We start from the raw sequence: 23159 nt of genomic DNA on the forward strand, positions 1-23159 counted from the left end.
GATGACAGATAATAGGCAGCATCTAATTACACAGGGGTCACCGGGGTTCTGCCCCAAATAATAATTTTTAAATTTTTTAAGGTTTATTTATTTTGACAGAGAGACAGAGAAATAAAAAGGAAAAGTAATAATAATGGAAATTACTTAAGTGCAAATGTTTATTAAATAGATACTCTGTGAGAGGCACTGCCTACGCTTTGGGACTAGAACAATGAATAAAGCAAATAAAATCCCTGTCCTCATGGAAATTGTGATCTATTTAGAGAAGCGCAACAAAGAAGTAAATATATAATACATATGCATATCATGTAAGAAGAAGTGTTCTGGTGACAAATAGAGCAAAGATGGAGAGCTGGGTGACAGCATGGGGCTGATGTTAAAAGCATGACATCTGATTAAAAGAAAGCTGAGGGAATGGTCTTGGAAATATCTGGTGGAAAAGGAGATTAGGCTCAGGGAACAGATATAGTACAGCTGGTATGCTCCAGGGATATCTACCTTGCTGGTATGTCTACTGGAAGGAAGAGATAGGAAATAAGATCTATAAAGTGAGAGGAGTCAAGCAATGCAGAGCATGTAGACTACTGAAATGATTTTGACTCTAAATTTGATGTTAAAGGCATAGTCATTGTATTGCTTTCTGTCATCAGGAGGAGCTAAAAAATCGAAACCATTAGGTGAAAACACAAAATATAGGGGTATAAAGGAAATATTAGTGGATCAGTAAGTATCCTTGTCCACACACAGAATATTTCACTCTCAAGTTTCATTCATTTAAAATGAGATGAGTATTCCTATTTATTAAATTAACGCGCTAGTTTACTGGGAATCCCAAAATTGTGAGAATGACCCCTTACTTCTATTAAACTTTTTTTAATGTTTATTTATTTTGAAGAGAGACAGAGCATGAGAGGGGGAGGAGTTCAGAGAGAGGGAGACACCGAATCAGGAGCAGGCTCCAGGCTCTGAGCTGTCAGCACAGAGCCCAATGCAGGTCGCAAACCCAGGGACTGTGCGATCATGACGTGAGCCGAAGTCGGATGCTTAACCAACTGAACCATCCAGGAGCCCATGCGCCTTATTTCTAAAAAAATTGTATTGGGATTATAAAATGCGGTTGAGGATAGATGAAGAGAGAGACTATGTGCTATATCTGGGCATGTCCACCATCTAACAGAACGTCTTGAAGTACCATATGGCAGTAGCCAGCAGAAAATACACAGCTTTGCTGCAGATTGGTGACTCTGGTGACTGCAAAACAGAGTATTAGTGAAATCACTGAAATTAATAACTAGGAATTCCATTGATTAAGAAAATTAAGCTTCCAATGGTGATGTGTTTGACAGAATAAATTCACTACAGTGGTCAAGAGAAACCTGCCAACAATTGGGAAACCTACCAGATATCTATGAAGTTCACTGACAGTTTTTGGCATTCCCTTAATCTGTACAGGGTCATTGTTGACTTTATTTTGGTATAAGAAAAAGTTCAAATTTTTATTACTTGAAATTCTAATATTTTCAAGTAATGCAGGTTTTCTTTACTACTGAGTCTATGGGGTGTTTATCAAAAGAAATAAGAAACCAAAACTATGATTATCTATCTCCCTACTTATATAAGAATTGGCATGTTTTTAAATATGTTATTTCAGGTAGAAAGTATGATGTCTCTATGTCAATGATAGTTAATAGTTTATGTTATATGTCATTCTCATATATTTTCATCAAAGGTTTTTTAAAACTGTGATGAACAAATAGTCGTTAGGAAATTTCATAATGTTATACGACTAAATGTTCAAAACACAAAGTCCAATTTAGAATGCATAGTCTTTCCTTAGTAGGGACTATAATTAGGATGAAAATTCTGTTTTGATAATTTAGCAAGCTGCATTTCCATGCAATTTAAAGAAAATAGGACTGATCCCTTTCACTTATAATGTTTTCCTTTGGCATAGGGCCTCAACTGCACCATCTAAAATTACACATTTGAAATATACACTCAGAGTGATAACAATTTAAGTATTTATCGCATGGTTCCTTGGCATGGATACCTGTAGTAATGAAGAGGTTTGGGTAAAATTCTAAAAAGGACAACTACAACTGATACCTATCTTTCTACATATGTATGCCACAATTTCTTGATCCACTCATCCATTAAAGAACACTTAGGTTATTTCCGCATCTTGGCTATTATGAATAATGCTACAATGAATCTTGGGGTACACGTATCTCTTCAGAATACTGATTTTAATTCCTTTGGATATATACGCAGGTATGGAACTACTGAATCATTGTTTTTATTTCTTGATACCCCTTCCTCTTTCTCTGCTTGATAAAATTCCCTTTATAGTTGCAAGTCTTAGGGCAAATATCACTTATTGTATGAAATATTTGCCTAATCTTGTAAGCAGTTATCTCTTACTTTCTGCATCCATAGCAACTTGTATTATCACAATTATGTCACTAATTATAATATTTAACGTAAATTCATAAGGGATAATAAGAGTTAAGCACTTGGACTTTAAATTCAGTCACGGTTGGAATCAAGACCTAATTTTGTTCATTTTTTGCTATGTAAACTCAAGAAGGTTATATTACCTCTAGGCGAAAAATCATATTGGATACAAATTGAGGATATTAGTTGTTATATCTTATAGTGACTTCTTCTAAATCTAAATTAGATGGAGATGGTATATGAAGGTGCTTAGATACCGGCACAATGTAGGCATCAAATAGATGGTTTTCTTAAGTTAATGTTTATATGAATGAAGACGAATATTGTGGGAGATAGAAATAGATGACAGCAATATTCAGAAACTATCCAAAAGTAAATTAATTAAAGCATCATTGATCTTTGAAAATATTTGAAATATTGGAAATATAAACATTTGAAAATAAACTTCTATTTTTTAATTTATATTATTTGAACTTGTGTTCTTTGAACATCAAACTATTGTAATCATAATATGCAAATTTAATTTAGGTTTTATCCTTTTTTTTTAAATTTTTTTTAATGTTTATTTATTTTTGAGACAGAGAGAGAAGGAGCATGAAGGGGGGGAGGGTCAGAGAGAGGGAGACACAGAATCGGAAGCAGGCTCCAGGCTCTGAGCCATCAGCCCAGAGCCCGACGCGGGGCTCGAACTCATGGACCGCGAGACTGTGACCTGAGCTGAAGTAGGACGCTTAACCAACTGAGCCACCCAGGCGCCCCTATTCTTATTTTTAAAAGTATGCCACTGTAATTATATTCTCTGTAAAAAGAGTTAATGTGCGTATCTCTTTTGGAGTTCTGCATATTACGCATTTCCTTGTATACCATTTTTCATTCACTATATTGCCTATTTCAATTACTAGATTTTATATATTTATTACTCATTTGTTGTCCCTGCTTATCTTTTTAATATAAAAAAATGTATACCAGGGCACCTGGGTGGCTCAGTGGGTTAAGCATTTGACTTTGGCTGAGGTCATGATCTCACAGTCTGTGAGTTTGAGCCCCTTCTCAGGCTCTGCACTGATAGTTCAGAACCTGCTTCGGATTCTCTCCCTCTTCCTCTCTGTCTCAAAATAAATAAATAAACTAGAAAAATATGTACCATTATATCATTTTTCAAGTCATATCCTTGTTCACCCTAAGATGATATGGACTAATGAAAGGATGCATTTGTTTCCACTTTTTTTTTTTAATTTTTTTTTTTTCAACGTTTATTTATTTTTGGGACAGAGAGAGACAGAGCATGAACGGGCGAGGGGCAGAGAGAGAGGGAGACACAGAATCGGAAACAGGCTCCAGGCTCTGAGCCATCAGCCCAGAGCCCAACGCGGGGCTCGAACTCACGGACCGTGAGATCGTGACCTGGTTGAAGTCGGACGCTTAACCGACTGCGCCACCCAGGCGCTCCTGTTTCCACTTTTTAATGAAATAAACGAGCCACCTAAAGGAAACTACACTAAGTCAGCAGTGTTTGTGGAGCAGTGCATTTGCTACCTTTTTCAATGTTTTGTGAGTACCTATGTACCAAGGATTTCACAAGTAAAGTAAATGTTTTCTCCCTAGTACAAGTTAAAGTACATTTCATAATAGAGAATTGAAAATTCAAACTGTATGATCTAATTCCCAAAACAACTTCTTTAAGTATACTATGCAACTAGAATGCCGTTTACCCAGGGTATTATGAGTTCTAAGATCATAAAATAGATAACAAGAAGAAATGATAGAGAGAAGTCTGGGTTTTAAAGCTAAATAGAAGATTGAGACTTCAATTCTTCCCTGAGTCCTTTTCTGATTGTCTGCGGTAGTTCATTGGTAAATAAATCAGTAGATGCAGCAAAGAAAAGGTAACTGTTCCCTACCATTTCCTCCTTTTCAAGGATAAATGGATTTTATAGGTTTATATTTAATGAGTGTTTTGCCAGCTTGCACAAAATGATTGCTATTTTAGAAGTCCAAACTCCTAGCAAAAATTCTCCTCATGGCTTTTGGCTTTTCAGTAAACCTTTAAAATATAGATTTTATTCTTTAATTCATCCACAATTTAATCCTTCCAACCAGCAATGTGTTCATTCAAAAATTCTGAATATGCACCATATGCTAGACTCTGATACAAAATTGCAAGCAAATGTTCTTCTCTTAGAAATAGAGACTGAAATCCAGAAGGTAGATTGACTTAGTCAATAGCACATGAGGAGGGATCCACACACACACTGATCCTGATCGCTAGTCTATTATGAATTCTATAAATTATTGCAATCTTTTAACTTCTTTAAATGTAGTTTTACTATATTTTATTTTTTTTACTATTATTTAGTTAGTTAGCTTAATGGAACTGTAGACTATTCAGTTGGGTCAAGTTGACCACACACCGAGCAACTGATAGCAAATTGATGGATCATTTTTCAGCCATTAAAGTGTTTGAGAAAACAAACATCAGCAAGATGAATTAGGAGGTACTATGTATAACCTAAGATACTCATATAAATGCATTAGGTGGATTTGGACTGACAAATATTTTCAGATCTACCTGTTTTTTAGAAAACATTAATTATGAATGGTGATTTACACAATCCCGCCTTTAATTATTTTATTTGCAGGGTCAAAGCTTGCTGATTCATGAAACAGTAAATTTGCCAAATGCTTTCAGAGAATGAAAAAGAGCTTTAGTGGAAGGGCACTCATAATCTTTACAAGACATTTATATGCTCTAGAGAATTTAATGTCTGTTGATAGTAATTAGCAAAACAAAACCCACCTTGTTGCACTTCACTAATACATGGAGATTAAAAAGCTGTATACCATTACTCCTATGTTCCAAATGTAGCCTTAAATTATAATTATTCTTCTTGTGTCATTGAAACTTATAAAAACAAGACAATACTATTAAAAAGACATGTTATAATGTTTATGATTTTGTAAAATAAGTTATAGTTCCTCTACTTGAGCACAGAAAACACAATGTATAGGATTCTCTACTTCCCTAACTTCCTGTTAAACCTTTCTTAAAATACTCATAACAAGGACATTTATAAGAGTCACTGAATATAATGACAAGGAGATCAGAAAAGGTGACAGTAGCTAGGTGTGGCTGAATACGTTATGGAAGCTGGAAAGCAGTTGGAAGAGGGTAACTATCATAGCAGAAGTACAGAAGAACCGTGGCTATAGTGACAAAAAAAAATCACATTAAACAATGTATGGCCTAGAACCCAGAATATTCTCTAACAAATGCCTCTAAAACGAGGATTTGGTGCAACATTGAAAAAAATGAAAAGATTGGTATAAAGCCTGTACAAGAAAAACAAATCCTGATCCTCTCTGAACTGTGCTGTCATGAAACTACCCGATAGTGTCCCACCAAAAGATATGTCCACTCCTCACCATCGGAACTTGTGAATGTAAACTCATTCGGAGCAGGAGTCACCAGCATGGGCTTTAAATCTAATGATAAGCATCCTTATAAGAAAAAAAAAATGGAGGGACATATGATACAGAAAAAGAGAAGACACAGACAATGGAGGGGAAGGTGATGTGAAAATGGAGGCAGAAGAGCGTGTCAATTCCACCATCTAAGGAATGACAAAAGCCATCAGAAGCTGAGAGGAACAAGGAACACATCCTGCCCACCCCACCATCCCCCAGCAGCTTGCAGGGTGGCCGGGGAGAGTACAATTCTGCCATCACCTTGATTTCAGACATCTAGCATCCTGAACTATGAGAAAGTAAGCTTTTGTTGTTTTAAGTCACCAAGTGTGACTAATTTGTTATAGTAGCCACTGCAAACTAAAACGCCAACCATCAACATGGTAAAGAAATGCAAGTTTGTTCTCTCTCAGAAGGTCAAATCAGAGGATTTGGAAACCCAAAGCACAAATGAGGGCAAGGGAATATATAAGAATAAGTGGACTGAATGATAAAGTGTACATACTGAATGGTGAAGCATTTCCCACACTTGCCACATTTCTGATAATGAGGGCAAGTTGGACAATTCTTTTTGTGAAACATACTAGCCCCAAATAATGGATCAAATGTTAATGGCAGTTACTTTTCCTTAAAAAGAAATAGTTGGTTCCAGTGTGAGCGACCAATAGTGATGCTCATCAAAGACAAAGCTTTCATTAATCTCCATAGAGATACATTAATCTCCATAGAGATACACTTCTTACGTGTAAACAAACCACTAGGTCCAATACAGATTTGAAGAAAGCTTCTAAAATAAAAGAGTAAAACAGATCGACAGAAAAATCTAAGCCATTGCATAATGAAAGAAAACAAACTAAATGACTCATTGATAGGATGCTGTTTTATTCACAGGAGAATATATAGTGGGAATCCTTTAGGAATAAAAAGGATCTATAAGGGTTAAAAATAAGCTTTAAAAATTTAAACAAACATTAGAATTGTTGGATATTCAGCCAATAAATTTCTTTTAAAATTGCACATGAGGGACGCCTGGGGTGGCTCAGTGGGGCAGGCGTGTGACTCTTGATTTTGGCTCAGGTCACCATTGCACAGTTCCTGAGATGGAACCTGCACCACTGCCTGTGCACAGAGCCTGCTTGGGACTCTCTCTCCCCCTCTCTCTGCCCCTCCTCTAGTTTGTACAAACAAACATTGTAAAATTGTACATGAAAACAAAAAAAAAAAAAAAAGGTATAAACAAGTAGAAACATTAGAACATTAAGCCAAGAAGTCCAACAACGAAGTAAAAGAATCCCCAAAACTGAAGGCAGAGAAAACTAAGGGGAAGAAATTATCAACTACATAAAAAAAATTTTCTACATACTGAAGGACAATCTAACTTAAAATTCTATACCAAGACTCATCATTGTTAAACTGTTGAAATTCAAAATGCCAAAAATAAAAGAGAAGATTCTAAAGGCCTCCGGAGAGAAATCACACAAACACATACGCACACACTCAAATGATTGAGAGTTACAGTTTCAAAAGACTTAAAACAGTCCTGGAGTCCACATTTTAAAGCACCAAGGAATTCAGATCTGTACGCAATTATTTTCGATGCTAGAATTCTATACTAGTCATATCATCAGACAAGTGTGAATGTAAAATAGATGCATCCCTAGATATGCAAATACTCTCAACATTCTCAGAAAGTCATCTTACAAAGAACGATATCTTACAAAATGATAGTAAAGCAAGAAGGAGGAAGCCACAGTTCCAGGACCCAGGGTTTCCAGCACCAGAGGGAGGGACAGAGAAGATACTGAAGATGATGCGGAAGAGAAGTCCTCAGGTGTTTCGGGTGCAAGGGGTCTGGAAAGCACACAATTCACACTAAAGAGTGACCCTCAAACTTATGGTCAGAAGATGGAGCCTTGGACAGGATGTTTGATGGTGAGTTAGTGATGAATAGTAAAGTTAAGTACATAAAAATTAGGCAATCACTACAAAAAGAAAAAAAAAATATATAGAAGAAAGAAAACAAGTCGGGTGATGGCACATGTCTATAGTGTGCATAATATTTAAATAGTCATAAAGATGCTCACTCTGAAAACTGCTTTAAACAAAAATTGTTAAAAATTAACAGGCAAGATCAGGTTGAAAAGGAATTTCATTCATACCTTCCACAGTATCAAAATCTAAAGTGAAAATCTCTGCATATTGTAATATAAATGTTATTTTTTAAACCTGCAGTTAAATTCCAATTGCCGTGATACACTGTTAAAGGAGTAGCCATGGTTAATTATGAGAAGAACACTTTTATATTAGACAGGTACTTAGATAAATAGACAACACATCTGAATTTTATCATATTCAGGGCACCATCCCCAAAATATTTTCTAAAATTAAAAAACATACAATTAAATCAAGTTAAATGGTTTAATTTCTCCTTAGTGATTATCCCTTCTCATAGATAACAAAAGAAGAGTTTTCATAAACAAAAGTTTGTGAAAGGGGAAAGTGAAAAAATGCACTGACAGCTCTCAATATTCCTTCTTTAGGTCTTCCCACACTCGTCTGAGAGAGATTTTTTTCCAACTTTTGTACAAAGGTAGGAGAATAGAATCGCTGAACCATCCTGCTTCTGGAAGCAGTGGGAGTATAAGGAATAATGGACACTGGAAGAATCCAAGACAAGACCTTAATATCCTCCTCTGGGACAAAATGAGCTACTGTTCACAGATATGCTGCATATCTGTGGCCGATTTCCAAAGAATTTTCTAAGGCAGAGCTCTAAGGATTAAGGAACCAAACTTGTGATTTGCCATCTTTGGTTCCCTTTTTCTGCTCCAGGAGAAGGCAACATGAGGAAAGAATTCTTAAATGTCCAGATTACAAGGGGGAAGAATACAACATTTAAAATGAACATGAACACTGCCCTTAGTCACTAGATCCCACCCGATCTCCAGTTTCATACTCAGGATGTGTAACTAGGATTAAGATAAAAATACCACACACAAACAACACAAAGGAATGTTTCTCCCTGTGAGTCTGAGTAGATTAACAGTTACCAGTATTTCCTCAAAATCTAAGGATCACATTCAATGTAAAATTCGAATACTTGACAATACAGACACAGATTATATATGTATTTAAAGGAAAATTTATGAATGGAAAAATAAGGCTACCTAGCATAAGCATGCAATTAATGCAATGAAAATATCCTAAAATACTTATGAGATTTCCAATCAGTCTCCAATTTGTGTAGTAACAGCATGCTTTTCCTCATTAGCAATAGAAAGAGACAGGAAATGACCGGAAGAAAATTAGGTACCGACATAATAGATACTATATATCCTACTACTTTGTGACATTAGACGTAATATGATATAAAAGGGTGTTTATCCATGTTGTAAAATCTTATTCTAGTTATATTTTAGGCTGACCAAGTAGACATTCTGCTTGTGGGCACAACGCTCTATGTTCACAATATTTTTTTCAACCCTAAAATCATCCTTTATAAGGGAAAGGATTGCTTGGTAGCTATTCCAAACACTTAGGCTCTGATTGTACCATGATTTACTCTCTGTACCATTATTGTCAGATTTAGGGTCATTAAAGTATTGCCACTGTGATTTGATTATTTACATTGTTTTTAAAACTTCAAAATATTTTTAATGTTCAACATCTGAAGGAATAAGTTCCAGCTAGAATCCAGTATGGTTTTTGTTGCAGTAAATATATGGTAACTATTAATCAAGCTATATTTGGAGGGTAGAAAATACTTTGCTGATGATGCGCCCAAAATGGCAGAGTACAGAACTCCAAATGTCTATCTTTCTACTAATGTAACAATTAGGCTGCCGAAAATTTGTCAGAATAAACTTCTTTTGAGCTCTGCAATTGAATCAAAATCTTACAACAGCCAGAGAAGTGCTTAATAAAGAAGCTGTTAAATTTCAGTAAGGACGCATTACTGCATTTTAACTTAACTGTCTATCATCCTTCACCCCAAGCTTGGTTATGGTCACGGGGAGGGGCACACATCCCCAGTATAGCTTGCTGACGCTAGAGTGAACAGTGAGGACCTTTTAGTCAAAAAAATTGTAGTTGTGGAATTTGATTTGTCTGGTGGCTTCTTGAGGTATAGCTTTGGGGTTTGCTGGCCTTTGCTTCCCCAACTTCAGAACATTCTCAGGGTAGAAACAATCTCCTGTGTGGTATATGCTGAAAGCATTTAAAGAAAAATATACAAGCTACAGCTGTCTAAGACAAGGGATTATAGATGGCACAAGACCCAAAAGTCTGGGAAGGAAGAGACTGGGATAGAGTATGTGGAGGAATAAGTGTTCTGAAAAGTTTACTTATACAGAAGAATATAGGAGGCCATAGGCATGCCCTAGACCGGATGCATGCTCAAAAACACCAGGGAAGCTAATCTTTCACCTCTGGCTGACCTTTAGGGTCCATGAAAGCCGGAAATTTAAAAAGGAGGGTACAGAGAATTCCCCTATACCTCCTGCCCCCACATATGAATGATCTTCTCCACTATCTCCCACTGAGTGGTGCATTTGTTAATTTGCTGACCCTACATCGACACATTATAATCACCCGAGGTTCATTGTTTATATCACAGTTCACTCTTGATGGTGTACATTGAGGGTTTAGATAAATGTATGATGATGCAAATCGACATATGCATGGTATTATATATTATTTTAACTCCCCTAAAAATCCTGTGTGCTTTGCCTGTTCATGCCTCCCATCCCCTGAATTTCTGGCAACCACTGATCATTTTACTTTCTCCTTAGTTTTTCCTTTTCCCAAATGTCCTACAATTGGAATCTTAAAAGTGTGTAGCCTTCTTTGATTATGGTTGTACCATTTTGTGTTCCCACCAGTAATGAATGAAATTTCCTTTTGCTGTGCAACCTCAGTAGCACTTGGCATTGTCAAAACAACTGTTTTAAATGACCAATAAATAGTGTGTAGCAACATGACCCTTTGAAATTCCAATCAGCTTTTTTCTCTGCCTGGAGCCAAATCACCATTCCTTTATGTTGACCACAGAATACAGGAATTGATCTACAGAAGTTATTCATCTCTTAAACTTTTACATAGATTTCAGAAAAAGTTATCATATTTTCATATCCCCAACATTACATTACACTATTGGGATTATAATGATAAAGACATGTCCCTGCCCCCATGTTCTCTTCTCCTAGATTACTAGAGCTGCAAGACCAACATTTCCAACTATCATATTTCCTCTGGACTGTAACTCCAAATTTATGATGTCAATCTTAAAATATTATATCAGAATAACTCTACACTATGTTGGTATTAATAAGTGTACATTACTGTGATGATTTGGGATTTGACATCATTTTCCGTATCTTGGAATTACTGATGTTTATGTTTTCTGCTTTGTTTAACCATCTGTATACATTTTTATCTCTTTTTGTGATAGAAATAATCATAATACCAGGTTTCTGGGAGCTAAAGAGGAAAGTTCATTTTCATCATTCACTCTATTTACAAACCTTTCCTTTTCAGTAAAAGGCCACATACTAACACTCTGATATGCTTAAGATCCTCGATGCTAGATTCTAGTTGGTTCATATTCTGGGAAGAATAACTTACCTCTTGTCAGAGTGAGGAACTTGACTTCAATGTGATTAATGCCTTGGGGGCAGATGTCTAGAAGAAACATGTGCTGCTTGTATAAACTTTCAGAAAACCTTCCTCTTAGCAGTCCCACCACTTTTTTATGTTTTCAGATCAGTAGTGATGCCAATTTCTTAGACTTTTTGGAACTCTACAGCAAATTTTTTTTTTTTCTCCCATCACTTGTACCTGCTGCTACAACAATAACCAACTCCCTCCACTTTTTTTTTCAAATTTCCATATTTTTTGGCTCTCCGTCATCAGTAGGGGCCTCCACTCCATTTTATTCTTAAATGTTGGACCATTATTAATTTATTTAATACAGCATTAGTAGTATTTGTGAAGAAAATACTAGCAAGTTTATATATCCTATTTAGAATGGCTAACATAAAAAAAGACAAGTGTTGGCGAAGAGGCAGAGAAAAGAAACTCCTTGTGCACTGCCAGTGCGAATGTCAATACTGGCCACCACTGTAGAAATTAATGTGGAGGCTCCTCAAAAAATTCAGAAAGTACTACCATATGATCCAGCTTCTGGGTATATATCCAAAAGACATGAAAACAGGATATCAAGAGACACATGTACTCCCATACTGATTGCAACATTTTTTACAAATGTCAAGCAAGATATGGAACAAACTTAAGTTTCTGTCAATGGATGAACTGATAAAGAATATGTGAGATTATTTACATATAAATATATATAAATAACACACACACATATATATGTGTGTGCATATGTGTGTGTGTGTGTGTGTGTGTGTGTGTGTGTGTATAGCAAAAGAAAGAAAACGTGCCATTTGTGAGGATATTGATGGACCTTGATGACATTAAGCAAAGTGAAATAAGCCAGACAAAAATAAATCCTGTACGGTATGACTTAGATGTGGTATCTTTAAAAAAAAGTCAAATTCATAAGAACAGAGAGTAAAAAAGTGATTGCCAGGGGCTAGGGTTTGGGGAAAATAGGAAGACACTGGTGAAAGAGTGCTAAGTTTCAGCTATAAGATTCTATACAAGTTCTGAGCATCTAATGTAAAACATGGTGACAACAGTTGACAGCATGGCATTGCATAATGAAATATACTAATAGGGTAGAACTTAAATATTCTCACAAAAAATATATGAGGTGAGGTGAAGAATGTGGTAACTAAGTAGATGGGGGAATATCTGTACAATGTATACATATATCAAATCCCCATGATTTCCACTTTAAACATGTTACAATCTTATATATAAATCATACCTCAAAAATTAAAAAAAAAAATAACAGAGGCCTCGTAAGTTTATGTTTTAGCAAAATAAAGACAATTTGGTCCAATAATTTTAATGACATAGAGCAGTCACCTTGCAGAATTGCTGATCAGAATGAAAAGACAGCAAAACCTACAAAAAGAGGCATATATTTAACATACATATAGAAACCAGAAAATAAAAAAAAAAAAACATATGTAAAATCAAATATTCCAATGGATGGGAAGTGGGTGGAAATAGTAAACTATGAGAATAATTAATAATTAATGATATAAAGGTTTAACATGGAACAAGTTTCTTAAAGATATTGAGAAAACTTGAGAAGGAATAGCTAAATGAGGGAAAATATTAGGAAGAATGATACAAAGAGGACAATTGTTAATAAAATGTTAACTCAGCAGACCTGCATTGTTCAAACCCTACATATTCTAAAGAAAGACCTATTTTAAGAACTGGCCTTTGTCCAGCTACTGGCAGATAATCTCTAAGTTTTTGGAATATTTTGTCTACGAGTGTTTTCATATGCCTGAGGCCCTGAGTCACACTGCATTTATGGCAAATGACTGTTTTTTGTGTGCCTGAAAACTCGGGCCAATGTTATACATTGTCTCTGGGAGAATTAACTGAATGAAGTGCATCCCTGAGAAACTCCCCTAGGTGTGGATACCTAGGTGTTTTCTCTTGGACTCCATTCTGCAGTACTTGTGTGTGTGTGTGTGTGTGTGTGTGTGTGTGTGTTTGTGTGTGTGTACCCTTTCATTAAAATTAACCAGTTGTGAGTATAACAGTTTTTCTCTCTTGTGTCCTTCTAGCAAATCACAGAGTCTGGGGGGCCTTAGGGACCCCTGACAGAATAAGTTATGTAATGGAGATTTAAATTGATGGTTCTGAGACTTTAATATTCTCTAAGTGTTGAATATAACATGCAAAAAAATTGAACCATTATAAATTATTTTAGAGATAAACCTTTATAATATTAAATAATAGTTTTTTTTTTTGTACATAGTGCATGTTCCAACTTAAACACACTATTTGCATACAGAAATTCAATCAAATTTCATGGCTAAGATTCTGGAACTATCAGAAATCAGTCTAAATCACATATTATTGTAGACAAAATAATTACAATTGATATCTTTGAATGTTTATAATCTTCTAGACTTTTTACCTGAGCAATGTACGTTCACTAATTTTATCAAATTTCACAAGTCCATAAGGTGGAGATTACTACTATTATTCCCATACTGTTAATCTCATTATATAGATGATATTTGAGATGAAAAACATGTTTAGGAAATTGTCTAAAGTCACAAAACATCATATGTATTTACACTAACGAGATGAGAGTCTAAGACGTTTGTTTTCAAATTCCTAAACTTGGCCACCCTGACATATCACCCATAGACTCTGTTTCTATGGTGTAAAGGACTAAAGCAAGTCCAATGTGCCATCCATCTCTTAAATGCCTATCACAGTACTGAGTGTTTTGTATGTATGATTTAATTTATTCACTTATACAATCGCATAAAAAAAGCTTTCCCTTTTTACAAACAAAGTGATAGGCTCAAAAGAACTGAGTAATTTGCTCAAGGTCAGAGGACTAGTAAGGGACTGTGTCATAAATGCAATGTATTGGTTTTTACTGATGCTTTTTATTGGCCAAAGTGATTAGGGATACTTGAAAGTAGATGCAAGATAGAAGAGATGATTCCAAAGATCTTGGGTCATCCAAAAACTAAAACAATAGTAAGATGAGTAAAAAATGATTCATTTAATGGAAAAATAATGTATGTCAATACACAAAAAATATAGAAATCAATCCTTCTTTAGACCAAAACAAATAAAACAAAGCAAACTGAAGAATCACAATATGACTTTAAGTAAGCATCTGTAGCAAACTGTAAAAGCTATTTTTCTGATGTGAACTAAAAATGGTATGCTGTATAAGATGATAAATATATTTTATCTGGTACCTTTTGAGACTTCTGGTGTTAATTATTTCATGACGTTATTGCCAGCACCAAAAATAATTACAGAAAAAATTGTGGACATATTTTTAACATGCATCTATGTTGGAGTTGAGTATACCCTGTCCAATTCAACAAAATATATGTACTGAAATTGTCCGTTTTCTCATTTTTCCTCTGAGGTGTAAGTTTTGACTAAACTATAAACTCAAGCTAAAAATACGAAGATTTAATAATAGAATAATTATTATAAGAAATCTAAGACATTTTTAGTAGTTTAGAATAAAAAAAATCATTCTTAAGTCCTATCCTTCTTCTCTCTTGTATATAACCACCTTTCAATGTAAGCTTTAGGAGGTACACTTCTATTCCTAGGTATAGATTGATTTGGGGATGTTTCTCTTACAAACATATTCAAAGGTTATAAAATTATGTTCACCTCTGGTTTCATTTACTTTTAGAATCTGTAGTGTGAGCATCAAATGCAGTTGCTTATGTTATTCTTCCCAAAGCTGATCACATTTCAGACCCTTATTTGGGAAAACTTAGTCTATACCAAGACACTATCAAACTTCATGTCTCCTTCTCTTGCTCTGGACACTAAAAATAATATGTAGAAAAAGAATAAATACTTTTATGAGCTTCTCTTCCTTGCAGTTCTATGGCATGAGGAACAAGGATCTAAAGAAAAGGAAAAACAGGGGCACCTGGGTGGCTCAGGTGGTTAAGAGCCCAATTTCAGCTGAGGTCATGATCTCACAGTTTGTGAGTTCGATCCCCACGTCCGGCTCTGTGTTGACAGCTCAGAGCCTGGAGCCTACTTCAGATTCTGTGTCTCACTCTCTTTGTCCCTCCCCCACTCCTGCTCTGTCTCAGTCTCTCAAAAATAAAATAAATGTTAGAAAATTTAAAAAAATAAACTAAAGAAAAACACAAGGACCACTCTATATCCACTGCCTACAGAGGTTGACATTTTACCTGATAAGTTCATATAATAATGCATTCAATAATCAGCAAATACCAATTGGCTACCGTTCATCAGTTTCTGATATTAACTGAACAAGATATAGTTTCTATCTTTAAATAGTTTATTCAATATGGTAATCAGATAATTATAGGAGAGTGTGAGAGTGAAATTTATGGGCCTATGAAAGAACAAAAAGGAGCTCTAAAATAGATCTGGGAATCAGGGAACATTTACTCTATAACATAATTTGACAAATATTAAGGGCAAGGAGATGATCTGGCCAAAACCTAGGTAAATTTGTGCGTAAAGGAGATATCTATCATTCTTCTGGTATTACTTTAAATAATACCCAATATTTAATTAAATATTTTAATTCAAAATATTGTATAATTCTATTTCTATTTATGTAAACTGACAGGATCACAATCCAAAGTTAAGAACTTCTGTCATAACTGTAAGGAATTGGGAAAAATGCAACTGATTTCTGTTACTTTAAACAGCTTCTGGAATGCTATTATCCTAATGGTGATCATGTTCATTCTGTTCATTTTAAATCAAATATAAAAACCCGCTAAGAATACTTCTGAAAAGCAATCAACATAGATTTTTATAGAGTGAAATTTCTAAATAAATTTGAATTAATAAGTAAAATTCTATATCATCTATCTATTGTTGCATACCAAATCGCCAAAGTTTGTGGCTTAAAAACAATCATTTGTTTTTTGTGTTAGAATTTTGGAGGCAGCTTGACTGAATGGCTCTCTCAGAGTCTCATGTGGATTCTGGCAGATAATACCAAGGGCTTGGACGTCTCATGTCTGAACTGGGAAGATTCAAATGGCCGGGGGCTGGGACTGCTAGGGAAGCTCCTTCAAGTGTCCCCCTTTAACTGTGTTCTGTCTGCACAGTCTTCCTACAGTACAGCAGCTTCAACTAAGCTAGCATCCTTTCCAGAGGTTTAGGGCTTTCAAGGAACAAAAATCTGAGAAATTTACACAAGGAGAAACTATCTTTTATTCTGACTTACCCTGGAAAAGCGTGTAGTATCACTTTTTCTACATTTCACTTTGTAGAAGTAAATCATGAAAGCAGGCTTATATTTAAGAAAAAGAAATGCACTCTCCATTTTTTTTATGAAAGAGAAGCAAAGAACTTGAAGATATATTTTAAACCAAGGACAGCACTCTGATTACTTCCTAGACTGTGGAAAGGTGGGAATACCATCACTCACATCTTTACAACCACCATGATAAAAGTTAGAAAGTCATGATTTTGTTGAACCCAATAAATGGCAGAGAAAGTCACCCATTCTAAAACTAAAGAAAAAATGGGCCTGAGAGAGGAGATAAGACATGCTTACTTAACTGGGCAAAATGAGTCAGACACCAGTGAGAAACATTTACCTAATATTGTTAATGAATAGGTTAAGGCCAAATGATGCGTGTGCATGCTCATATACTTGTACACACACACCCACACACACACACCCACCCACCGCCCCCCCCCCCCACACACACACTTAACAAGAGCCCTAAGAAAGCATCCATCATAGTATAGATCTTACGGATGAGAAAAACAAACAATGCAGGAAAGACATAGAACTCATCCAGATCTTTTCTCCTATTAAAAAAAAAAAGTCTTCCTAAAGACAGGAACAATAAATACTGTCATCCTTAGAGTACAGGGGAAATCTTTTTGCAGCTATCAAAGGAATAAAAAGAAAAGTCTAATCAGAGGGTTCAAAAATATGTGTTGAACATGTAACTACCGCTGGGGGAGAGCAAAAACAGTGACATTGAAAAGCCACTATTCAGGTATCTACTGGCAAGTTGCCTGCCTAAAACTGAGGTTTCATCAAAACTACAGAAAACACTCCCAACCCCAATCTCTGTCTCACCATCAGCTGATAAGTTTTGAGTAAGAATATACAGTGGAATGGTGTTAGAAGAACATCCTTCTGTAAGGTTTAGTGCAAATGTTAGACCCAAAGCTAAGGGTGGAGTGCTAAGGACAATCTTTTTTTCAACAAGTCTCCACACTAAACATATAGTCTTATATAAAAAAAAAATAAAGTCCCATAAAGTGAACCATAGCAAAACACACAGAGCTCAACTTCTAGATAGACTGATGAAAACATTGTTATTAAAGTCAAGGATTTATTCATTTTCAGGCATTTAGAAATATTTATCTACACAAAAGCATATAGGTAGAAGATATTCTCTTATATGCTATTTCTGGCTATTATCCCCAAATTATGGAGTGATTGAAAAAAATAAGTCACTGCCAAGAAGCAGTGAAATCAAGAGAAACATACTCAGACATGATCCAGATGTTGGAATCACCAGAGAGAGAATTTAAAATGTTGAAATATATATGTTAAAGACAAATGAAAAAATGTTGATAGCATGCATGATCAGATAGGTCATTGGACCAAAGATACAGAAACCATTATAACAAGTCAATGGAAATTCTCAGAATGAAAAACACAGTATCACTAGATTCAATACAGCTGAGGAAAGGATCAGGGACCTTGAAAGTAAGTCCAAAGAAATTACCCAAGCTGAAACACCTAAAGAAAAAAGTATGTAGTTAAAAAATAAAGAACAAACATTTGCAAGTTGTGGAATGATATAAAAATGTTTAATAGACTTATAACTATAATCACAGATAAGATAGAAAAGTAAACAATATTCCAAAATTAATGACAAACTGCAAAGTACGGGTGAAACACCTATGAAACCAGGCATGGTGGAGTGGAGCATGGCCTAGTGCATACAGAAGAATGAAGGTTAGATAAAAGTAGGCTTCTCATCATAAACCATGCAAGTCAAAAGAAAATGCAGTGATATATGTAAAGTCATTCCATATATAAACTGCTATAGAAGAAAACTGTCACCTCAGAATTCTTGCAAAAATATCTTTCAAAAATGCACAAATAATGTCTGTGACCAATTATGGCAAAACAAACAAGGGACAACATATACCAAAAACAATTCACTGCCAACAGATCAGAGCACAACAAGAAATGTTAAAGGACAAAGAGATAAATATAATAATGGAGAAAATGCGTGATTTACACAAAGAAATGAGCACTAGAAATAGAAAAAAAGATGAGTTTTTTAATCCATATTTTCATTTCTCTAAAAGAAAACTCACTGTCCTAAGCAAACACAGTGATGATATAGTGTGGTTTGAACATATGTTAAATTACAGTTTATAACAGCAAAAGTACAAAGTACAAAATAAAGAAATTGAGTCTAGACTAGAATTTGAGTCAGATCTTTAGAATATATATGAAGCTGTTTAAAATTACTTGAAAGTAGATTATTAACTATAATGTATAATTAAGCCCAAGACAGCTATTAAATTTTAATAAAATATTAATAGACCAATATGGAAATAAAATCATAAAATTATAAATATAACAGTACAACAGAAAAAAAATAATGAATAGAAAACAGAAAGATGATAGATTTTACCAACAATGTCAATGACCATATTAAATGAGAGCAGTCTAAAGACACCAATTAAGACAGAGATTGTCAAGTCTGTATAACAGAAACAAGACTCAAGTATATTTTGTCTATAAGAAATTCACATTAAACATATATACATAATTAACAATAAAGGATGATGGAAGTTATATATTGGAAACAATATTCAGAAATCTAGAGTAACTTAACTACGCTGTTATCAGATAAATTAGACTTAAAATCATAAGAAGAAACAAATATTAATAATGATAAAATAGTTTTATGATAAAATATAATACTAAATATGTATACCCCTGAAAATGGAGCATGAAAGGTCATGAAGCAAATTCTGCCTTCAGCTCAGAGATGTAGAGAACTAGAAAGAACATTGTTCAAAATCTTTTTTCATTTCTATTTATTTTTTAAATTTTACATCCAAATTAGTTAGCATATAGTGCAACAATGATTTCAGGAGTAGATTCCTTAATACCCATTACCCATTTAGCCCATCCCCCCTCACACAACCCCTCCAGTAACCCTCTGTTTGTTCTATTTAAGAATCTCTTACATTTTGTCCCTCTCACTGTTTTTATATTATTTTTGTTTCCCTTCCCTTATGTTCATCTGTTTTGTCTCTTAAAGTCTTCATATGATATTTGTCTTTCTCTGACTGAATAATTTCGCTTAGCATAATACCCTCCAGTTCCATCCACATAGTTGCAAATGGCAAGATTTCATTCTTTTTGATTGCCAAGTAATACTCCATGTACATATATACCACATCTTCTTTATCCATTCATCCATCGATGGACATTTGGGCTCTTCCCATACTTTGGCTATTGTTGATAGTGCTGCTATAAACATGGGGGTGTATGCGTCCCTTCGAAACAGCACACCTGTATTCTGTGGATAAATGTCTAGTAGTACAATCGCTGGGTCTTAGGGTAGTTCTATTTTCAGTTTTTTGAGGAACCTCCATACTGTTTTCCAGAGTGGCTGCACCAGTTTGCACTCCTACCAGCAGCACAGAAGAGATCCTCTTTCTCCACATCCTCGCCAACATCTGTTGTTGCCTGAGTTGTTAATGGTAGCCATTCTGACAGGTGTGAGGTGGTATCTCACTGTGGTTTTGATTTGTATTTCCCTGATGATGAGTGATGTTGAGCATTTTTTCATGTGTCAGTCGGCCATCTGGGTCTTCTTTGGAGAAGTGTTCATTCATGTCTTTTGCCCATTTCTTCAAGGCATTCTTTGTTTTTTGGGTGTTGAGTTTGATAAGTTATAGATTTTAGATACTAATCCTTTATCTGAAAAGTCACTTGCAAATATCTTCTCCCATTCTGTCGGTTGCCTTTTAGTTTTGCTGATTGCTTCCTTCACTGTACAGAAGCTTTTTATTTTGATGAGGTCCCAGTAATTCATTTTTGCTTTTGTTTCCCTTGCCTCTGGAGATGTGTTGAGTAAGAAGTTGCTGCGGGCAAGAGCAAAGAGGTTTGTGCCTGCTTTCTCCTCGAGGATTTTGATGGCTTCCTGTCTTATACTGAGGTCTTTCATCCATTTTGAGTTTATTTTCATGCATGGTGTAAGAAAGTGTGGACCACTTTCTTCTGCATGGTTCATTCTTCTGCATGTCTCTGTCCAGTTTTTCCAACACTACTTGCTGAAGAGACTGTCTTTATTCCACTGGATATTGCTTCTTTATCAAAGATTAGTTGGCCATACATTTCTGGGTCCATTTCTGGGTTCTCTATTCTATTCTATTCTATTCTATTCTATTCTATTCTATTCTATTCTATTCTATGGTTCTATGTGTCTGATTTTGTGCCAGTACCATACTGTCTTAATGATTACAGCTTTGTAGTATAGCTTGAAATCTGGGATTGTAATGCCTCCTGCTTTGGTTTTCTTTTTCAAGATCGCTTTGGCTATTCGGGGTCTTTTCTGTTTCCATACAAATTTTAGGATGATTTGTTCTAGCTCTGTGAAGAATGCTGGTGTTATTTTGATAGAGATTGCACTGAATATGTAGATTGCTTTGGGTAGTATCGATATTTTAACAATATTTGTTCTTCCTATCCAGGAGCACGGAATCTTTTTCCATTTTTTTTGTGTGTGTCTTCTTCTATTTCTTTCATAAGCTTTATATAGTTTTCAGTGTATAGATTTTTCACCTCTTTGTTTATATTTATTCCTAGGTATTTTATGATTTATGGTGCAATTGTAAATGGGATTGATTCCTTGATTTGTCTTTGTTGCTTCATTGTTGGTGAATAGGAACGCAACCGATTTGTGTTGATTTTATATCCTGCAACATTGCCGAATTCATGAATCCTAGCAGTTTTTTGGTGGAATCTTTTGGGTTTTCCATATAGAGTATCATGTCTTCTGTGAAGAGTGAAAGTTTGACCTCCTCTTGGCCAATTTGGATGCCTTTTATTTCTTTGTGTTGTCTGATTGCAGAGGTTAAGACTTCCAATACTATGTTGAATAACAGTGGTGAGAGTGGACATCCCTGTCTTGTTCTTCAGGACCTTTGGGGGAAAGCTCTCAGTTTTTCCCCACTGAGGATGATATTATGGTTGGGTTGTTCATATATGGCTTTTCTGATCTTGAGGTATGCTCCTTCTATCCCCACTTTCTTGTGAGTTTTTATCAAGAAAGGATGCTGTATTTTGTCAAATGGTTTCTCTGCATCTATTGAGAGGATCATATGGTTTTTGTCCTTTCTTTTATTGATGTGATGAATCATGTTAATTGTTTTGCAGATATTGAACCAGCCCTGCATCCCAGGTATAAATCCCACTTGGTTGTGAATATTGTTTTAATGTATTGTTGGAGCCGGTTAGCTAATATCTTGTTGAGGATTTTTGTCTCCATGTTAATCGGGGAAATTGGTGTATACTTCTCCTTTTTAGTGGTGTCTCTGTCTGGTTTTGGAATCAAATTAATGCTGGCTTCATAGCAAGAGTTTGGAAGTTTTCCTTCCATTTCTATTTTTTGGAACAGCTTCATGAGAATAGGTGTTAACTCTTCCTTAAATGTTTGGTAGAATTCCCCTGGAAAGCCATCTGGCCCTGGACTCTTGTTTTTTGGCAGATCTTTGATTACAAATTCAATTTCCTTAATGGTTATGGGTCTGTTGAAATTTTCTATTTCTTCCTGTTTCAGTTTTGGTAGTGTATATGTTTCTAGGAACTTGTCCATTTCTTCCAGATTGACGATTTTATTGGCATATAATTGCTCATAATCTTCTCTTATTATTGTTTTTATTTCTGCTGTGTTGGTTGTGATCTCTCCTCTTTCATTATTGACTTTATTTATTTGGGTCCTTTCCTTTTTCTTCTTGATCAAACTGGCTAGTGGTGTATCAATTTTGTTAATTCTTTCAAAGAACCAGCTTCTGGTTTCATTGATCTGTTCTGTTTTTTGGGTTGCAATATTAACTTCTGATCTACTCTTTATTATTTCCTGTCTTCTTCTGGTTTTGGGTTTTATTTGCTGTTTTTTTTTTCCCAGCTCCATAAGGCGTAACGTTAGGTTGTGTATCTGAGATATTTCTTCCTTCTTTAGGAAGGCCTGGATTGCTATCTACTTTCCTCTTATGACCACCTTTGCTGCGTCCCAGAGGTTTTGGGTTGTGGTGTTATCATTTTCATTGGCTTCCATATACCTTTTAATGTCCTCTTTAACTTCTTAGTTGGCACATTCATTCTTTAGTAGGATGTTCTTCAGTCTCCAAGTATTTGTTACCTTTCCAAATTTTTTCTTGTGGCTGATTTCGAGTTTCACAGCATTGTGATCTGAAAATACACATGGTATGATCTCGATCTTTTTGTACTTACTTAGGGCTGATTTGAGTCCCAGTGTATGGTCTGTTCTGGAGAACGTTCCATGTGCACTGGAGAAGAATGTGTATTCTGCTGTTTTAGGATG

Source organism: Puma concolor, chromosome A1 (genome assembly GCF_028749965.1).
Source record: "Puma concolor isolate L17-30 chromosome A1, mPumCon1.1.hap2, whole genome shotgun sequence".
NCBI lineage: Eukaryota > Metazoa > Chordata > Mammalia > Carnivora > Felidae > Puma > Puma concolor.